General features: G+C 46.0%; 1 long non-coding RNA gene across 1 annotated transcript in view; it reads right to left on the bottom strand.

The window, feature by feature from the left end:
• Positions 1–92, bottom strand: part of LOC308571412 — a 93098-nt gene extending 93006 nt beyond the window's left edge. The window contains exon 1 of the long non-coding RNA XR_014001402.1: positions 78–92. This is a non-coding gene — a long non-coding RNA (uncharacterized lncRNA). The remainder of the gene's footprint in view (positions 1–77) is intronic.
• Positions 93–7764: the final 7672 nt, after the last annotated feature.

Genomic DNA, 7764 nt, shown 5'->3' on the forward strand with positions numbered 1-7764 from the left:
TGCGGCACAGGCCTATGCCACAAATTGCATACAATGTGCTGTGCATATGCAAATCTTGTATATGGATACACACACACATAAGGTAAAGGTAAAGGGACCCCTGACCATTAGGTCCAGTCGTGGCTGACTCTGGCGAACCAGAGCAGCGCACGGAAACGCCGTTTACTTTCCCGCCGGAGCAGTACCTATCTACTTGCACTTTGATGTGCTTTCGAACTGCTAGGTTGGCAGGAGCAGGGACCGAGCAACGGGAGCTCACCCCGTCGCGGGGATTCGAACCACCGACCTTCTGATTGGCAAGCCCGAGAGGCTCAGTGGTTTAACCCACAGCGCCACCCACGTGTCATACACACACATACACACTCACAAATTAGGCCACCCTGTTAGCTAGGAGCTGGGGACATAACAAATACTCCTGCTTGATGCATTTTTCTCTCAAACGAGGTTCAATCCAATTAGAAAACTTAACAAATGTGAACATCTGAGATCGCCATTGTGCGTGTGCAAATGACAACTTTGTGAAATGGAGTTCCAATGGGGTTTGCAGGGGGTGGGGGGAAACAACAAAAAAGCATGCACAATGGGTGAAAACATCCCCACCCTGCCTCTCTGATGTGAACAAAATTGTGCTTGAAGCACCATGACTTCACTGCCTCTCAAGCTGCTAATGTGAACATACGAGACAACCTTCTGAGTGCAAGGTCCACGTTCTGTACCACTGAACTATGTTCGCTTTTTGTTGTCTCCGGGAGACAAGATTCTTCTTACCGGCTGTTCAAGAAGAATTAGTGTTGAAGTTGCTAAATTGACCTGTTGATCATGTTTTCCAGCTGCACCGGTTTTCTCCCCACCCTCATCCAAAAAAAAAAATTAATTCAGCCTTGACAGCTGGGAGGAAGAGGGGCAGGAGGGGAAGCCGCAACAAAAGTCCTTCGCTGTCCCCATTTGCTAGATCCTCTATCTTAATGAGATCCCAGTTGTGAGCAGCAAAAATCAATAACTTTCATCTTTCTTTCTGGGAAGGCCCAGAGCAGCCCCGGCGGTACTGGCTGATAAGCACATTTGTATGGATGTCAGCGTGGGGAGCAAGAATAGGCTATGCTTCGATTTGTCAGTGAGAAGGAAAACTATCACGGCTCAGCACTGGGGTTGGATAGTGATGTAAAGCACTAACACCACTGGGAATAAGAAGAGTTTGGATTTGATATCCCGCTTTATCACAACCCGAAGGAGTCTCAAAGCGGCTAACATTCTCCTTTCCCTTCCTCCCCCACAACAAACACTCTGTGAGGTGAGTGGGGCTGAGAGACTTCAGAGAAGTGTGACTAGCCCAAGGTCACCCAGCAGCTGCATGTGGAGGAGCGGAGACGCGAACCCGGTTCACCAAATTACGAGTCTACCTCTCTTAACCACTTTTAAGCAGGTAGAAAGCAAGTTTTGTTGGTATCTGAATCAGGATGGACCAATGTGTGCTGCAAGGGCATGAGGTCTTTTTTTGGGTGGCCCTCGGCGACATTTGATGCCCTGCTACCAACCCACGCAGGGTATTCTGACAAGGTCCTAGAACCTTCCCAAAGCTGGGGGGAAACACTAACCAGGCTTCAGGGAGAAGCCTTATGTCTTGTTCCCAAAGCCCAACACCTTTCTTATCCGGCTTTGGGAAGGCAGCATGAGGGCTGGGTTGGGGGCATTGGAGGAGGAAGGGGGTGCGGTGGGGATGGGCCACCCTGGGTGTCAGCACTGAGGGGCGTGACAAAATGCCAGGCGGCACTCACAGCAGGGCCTGCAGTGCCCTAAGCCACGTGTCACTCCTGGGAGTGACACAGTAGCCCACAGGCTCCGTGCTGCCCCAAATGGTTGGCCCCGCTGGCTCCCCTTCAGCTGTAGGATGGCTGAGTGGCAGGAGGCAGGCAGACTCCTCAGAGGCCCCACAGAGCGTCCTGTCCCGGCTTGCGCCATGGGCTGCAGGCCCCGCCCCTGGGTGCAGGGCACGTGCACCGCCCCAGGCACCTGATCGGCTTGCTTGGGGGTGTCAAATTTTGGCCTCGCTCTACGCGACAAAGCAGTGTGCAGCCATGAGTCCTTGTTGAAGTGCTCTTGTGGCCCACGTGGTATGAAAAGTTGGGCCGCCCTGAGCTAAATAAAAAGCGGTGACTTTTTTGTTGTTGTTATTGTTATTGTTTAATCGTTTAGTCGTGTCTGACTCTTTGTGACCCCCTGGACCAGAGCACTCCAGGCACTCCTGTCTTCCACTGCCTCCCGCAGTTTGGTCAAACTCATGCTGGTAGCTTCGAGAACACTGTCCAACCATCTCGTCCTCTGTCGTCCCCTTCTCCTTGTGCCCTCCATCTTTCCCAACATCAGGGTCTTTTCCAGGGAGTCTTCTCTTATCATGAGGTGGCCAAAGTATTGGAGCCTCAGCTTCAGGATCTGTCCTTCCCGTGAGCACTCAAGGCTAATTTCCTTCAGAATGGATAGGTTTGTTCTTCTTGCAGTCCATAGGACTCTCAAGAGTCTCCTCCAGCACCATAATTCAAAAGCATCCATTCTTCGGCGATCAGCCTTCTTTATGGTCCAGCTCTCACTTCCATACATCACTACTGGGAAAACCATAGCTTGAACTATACAGACAGAATCAGTGTGGTTAGAGTGGGAGACCAGGGATCAAATCCCTCATCTAGACATGAAGATCTCTGGTAAATGTAAAATTTTAAACCCCATCAATACAAAAAAAAAAAAAAAAGGCAACTGAATATTCATAAAAACGTAACACACCACCAAGGAAGGTACACAATAAAGATAGATCCCTCTGTCAAGACTGACTCCAAGTTAATAGGGGCCCTGGAACCCAGCGTAAACATGGGATTCTTGGCTCTTCCCTTCTCAAAGCAGAAACCCATCTTTCTTGTCCCTAGAAATTACCACCAATGTGATACTGAAAAAGGCACATGTTGTTAAGCTTTCACTATCTTTTGGAATACAAATGCCATTCAACTCTCATAATTTTCTCCTTTATATACCTGTAAACCAAGATTTACAGCATCTGACAGGTGGGCTGGAGTCCATGAAAATTTCTGCCATAGCAAAATTGCTGGTCTTTAATGCGTCATAGGACTTTTTGTTATTTTTAATGGGAATGGAAGAATGGTTGGCATAGAAATTCGCTTTTGAGTACCAGAACTAAATTGAGCTCAATCCTTCTGCACAAAAACCGACTGCAAACCTTTTTACATTTCACTGGTATAATTTTGGACCAGAGAGGGAGTCCTTTTTCCTTTCCTTTTCGACTTGCTATTCAAACAACATGTATTTCTTTCAAAACAATATTAACACAGTTCCTCCACATTTTCTTCTGAGATATTGAGTTCTGTAGCTCAATACTTTCAAAACGTACAGAACTTGCAAGAACAAATACTGAATTTAAGAGAGAGAGAGAGAGAGAGAGAGAGAGAGAGAGAGAGAGAGAGAAATCAATGGGACTTTTAAAATGCCCAGAATAACAAACTATCTCCAGTCTAGCACTGTAGTTATAAGAATCCCTCCTGAAAATTAGTTCTTTTTTTGACAACAATGTAGGTACTGAAACTGAAGGAGCTAGAAACACTATGAATGAAAATACCGCCAGTTTTCTGAAGTTTTTTAAAAAAGAGGTGGTGGTAGAAAGTATAAGTCATTTTTTGAGAAAAATAACTCAATGTGACTTAAAAATACCAAGGAAGGAAATGCATCAAGTAGTTAGATGGGATAATAATAATAATAATAATAATAATAATAATAATAATAATAATAATAGAAAATAATATTACAGACAATTTTTTTAAATCTGATTTCTCCCATGGGGATGGGGATTGCTAAACAAGGCTTCTCAAATTATTTCTGCAAATCCAAGCATTTAAAAAACCAGTGGCAATTGCAGTATTTCCACCCCCATTACACACAAAAAACAAGCAGATAGCAAGACACAGTTGTTTTTTTAAACCACCAGTTATTTGCCCGGCTTGAAAAAAGTGAAAAACAGCCGAGGGCTGTTTATCTCTATTCTTTTAGATCTTTCTGGCTCGAGCCCCCACCCCGCCAGCCTGGACAAAGGAGAGGCATTTACAGCCCTGTAATTTACAACCTTAGGCAAATTTACAGGCAGGTGATGATGCTGGCACCTCGAGACTTTCAAGCAATTCCAGGTCCATTTTACAGGCAGCTGCATGGGAGCTGGAGGCACAGCGGAACTTGCTCACAGACCGTGGCCGCCTCACCCATGAGGCAATGGGAGGCGACCGCCTCAGGCTCCAGAATTCACTGGCACAGCAGATCCCAATGTCAGTTTTTCTTGCCCCGCCCCCCTTGTTCCTGATGTAGATCTTCCCTCACCCCTTCTTCCCTGGCGCAGAGGGGGATACCATGTTAGGACTGTTGTAAACAAAAATTGCCCTTTACCCTTATGGGGTATCCAAGAGCCCATATAGAGTCCTTACATTAGGTTCCCTATTGGTAGGAGAAAATAACAGAGGCCAACCAGAGAATATTGAGAAGCAAAGCAGCTAGTAAGCCTGATCTTTATTGATCTGTTGCAACAGGGTGCTCCCCTCACCCGAAGGAGAGGAGGAGGAACCCAGAAAAATGGTGCGCAAGGCCTTATATGGACTTTTGAAATTGCCACCCTGTAGGTCAAGACCACCCCCAGAAACATCATACATACATCACAGAAGGGGTGTAACCTAAGACCACCCCTCAGATACATCCTATCTACATCACAGAAAAGGCGGTCTAAAACAGAAATTTGAATGTTGTTTTTCCCCTGTCCTTGTTTATCTCCTGTCTGGCAGGTTACTTGATTGGATACCCTGCTTTCTTGATGGGATTACCTGGAGAGCCTGGCCAGTCTTTTGTAATGATAAATGCGGTACTTAGTTCCTGGGCCATGTCACAGGCTCACACCCTGTTCATATCTTAAATGTGCCCTTAAGATTTGTGAGGAAAGAGACAATGGGGAGGTTTCCCACTTTGACCTTGCAGAGAAATCATTTGCTCAGTTTGGGAATCAAAATGGTTTCAGGTCGGTCTTCCTGTGCTGATCTATGTACAAGCTTGGTTGGTACACTTATGAACATTACCATTAACATTATCTAAGACATCAAAATTCATCACAGGATCCACCTCAGGTGCCAAGATGTCTTGTTACAGGCTCACCACATTGGGGGGCTCCTGGAAGGCGGGAGGACAGTTGGCACACCTGCTGAGGGCAAGGGTTGCCAACCTGTGCCCCATGTTGCCTACTGTTGGAGTGTGAAGGTAACGCTCCGCTTTGCGAAGGCAAACCTCGCACCAGACGTATGTCAAGGAGCATTATGCCTGCTTTCCTTGACCTTTTGCCTTCTTGGCTAGAATACAGGGTCCCCCCCCCCCGACCTTTTGTCCTTTCACAATTAGTTTGCTTAGACATATCGCTTGGCTGGAGCATGACGGGGGACACAGACGTAATCAAGTATCGGGGGGGGGCATCTGAGGGAAACACCTGCTGACGCGTGTATTTGCTAACGCTGGAAATGTGCTTAGATGGAAATACGTTAAGTTCAGGGTGATTTCACTACTGTTTCCAATTGTTGACCTGCTAATAAAAGGAGCCTCTGCAGAGCTAGCTGGCAGCTTGCTTGGAGCATGCTTGCTAGCTTGCTTCTGCACAGCTCACCTGCATTACCAACTCCCATGCTGTCCTCCGTTATTTCTACATTGGAGCCCAGCATGAGGACCCATAGGAACAGGAGAAGGCTGTTATAAACAAAAACAACTCCCTTTCCCTTATGCGGTATGTTGTAAACAAAAATCTGCCCTTTCCCCCTTATGGGGTATCCAAGAGCCCATATAGAGTCCTTACGTAGGTTCCCTATTGGTAGGAGAAAATAAAACAGAAATTTGAATGTTGTTTTTCCTGTTTGCCAGGTTATCTAATTGCCTTTCCTGGTTGTCTTTCCTGATAGTCTGTCACCCATTAAAATGCTAATTACTCAATTCCTGAAACAATGGGAAGGCTCCCTGACCCCCCTCCCCCTTGCATGGAAAACATTTGGTCAGTTTGGGAATCAAAATAGTTTCAGGTCGGTCTTCCTGTGCTGATCTATGTACGTGCTTGGTTGGTACACTTATGAGCACTACCATATATCTAAGACCTCAAAATTCCTATCACAGGTACACAAGAGCCCTTACAGAGTCCTTTGTAGGCTCTCCATTGGTAGGAGAAAATGACAGAGGCCAAAGAGAGAATATTGAGAAGCAAAGCAGCTAGTAAGCCTGATCTTTATTAAAGCTGTTGCAACAGGGTCTCCTCTCACACGCAGGAGAGAGGAGGAGGAGGACCCCGAACCGTGCGCAAAAGCCCTTATATAGACTTTTGAACTGCCCACCCTGGAGCCCAAGACCACCCCTCCATACATCATACATACATCACAGAAGGGGTGTAGCCCAAGACCCCCCCCATACATCATATATACATCAGAGAAGGGGTGGACTACAACAGAAATATGAGTGCGTTGTTTTTATCCTGTCTGCCAGCTTACCTGAATGGATTACCTGGGCATCCTGGCCACTCTTTTGTTATGATAACTGCTCAATTCCTGAATCCAGGTCACAGGCTCACCCTATTCATATCTTAAATGTGCCCTTGAGACAGGATTTGTGAGCAAAGAGAGAGTCGCGAGGCTCCCCATTTCCTTCGATCTTGCAGAGAAATATTTGAGGTCAATTTGGGGAGAGACAAAACGGTTTCTGGAGTTTTTTTCTGTGGGGTTTATACATTTATGTATGTGCTTGCTTGGTACATTTATGAACATTTATGTTTTATATATAGGACCTTAAAATTCTTATAACAAGGCAGTACATATATATAAGCAATCAGGTTCCGCCACACCAATACAGGAAACCTGTGGGGTTCAGGTGACGTTTTGCACCTGTACTGCTTGATGCCACCTATGGTCTCTACCTGAAATAGGCGTTTTGAATTCCAAGAAGGGCAGATCCACATACAGAGCCCAGAACTCCTTCGTGCTGCAACCTCTCTTAGGTTATTCAAAATCCTTTATCAAAACCCACCGACAGAATGTGGTTTGATCCCCCCTTAATGCTCCCCCCACAAGCAAAAAACGATTCCAGTGCTCACAACTGGCTGTAATTGCTCCCTTTCATACAGCCTTGTCTTTTAATTCCCCATTCCTTCTCTCTTGGTTACCCTCTGACTTCTCTCACTGCTGAAATTTACATTGCAAATTCCTCATGGGCAGGGACTTGCCATTTCCCCTTATATTAGGAAAGTGTCCTTGCCGGAGGCCATATGTGTCCCCCTCGCAGCACAAATAGGCACACAAATCTTCCAGAGTATGCACCTGTATTTTCATAGGGAGTACAGCTCCATCCAGAACAGGCCACCTGGCTTATTCCTGGACTTGGGAACCACCTCCATCTTGTTCGGGTCCAGTTTCAACTTCTTGGCTCTTGTCCAGCCCACCACTGCATCCAGGAAGTACACACTCATGGGCTGCCTCTTTGCATATGAACCTGCCCTCACCTTTAAAACTAGTAGGGATGGAAGTTAGATAAACTGTTCTCGCAGTTACTCATTTCTTAAATTCACATTTCTACTGCAATCTGAATTCTTTAAAAAAATCTCCAGCATTTCACTGCAAATTTCTCTAATTAACACATTCTTGTTTTGACCATTGCTGTTTTAATTAGTAGTATGTTGTGCTTTTATTTTTTTTAACAGCCCTGTGATCC

The sequence above is a fragment of the Podarcis bocagei genome (genome assembly GCF_964188305.1).
Source record: "Podarcis bocagei genome assembly, chromosome: 13".
In the NCBI taxonomy this organism is placed as follows: domain Eukaryota; kingdom Metazoa; phylum Chordata; class Lepidosauria; order Squamata; family Lacertidae; genus Podarcis; species Podarcis bocagei.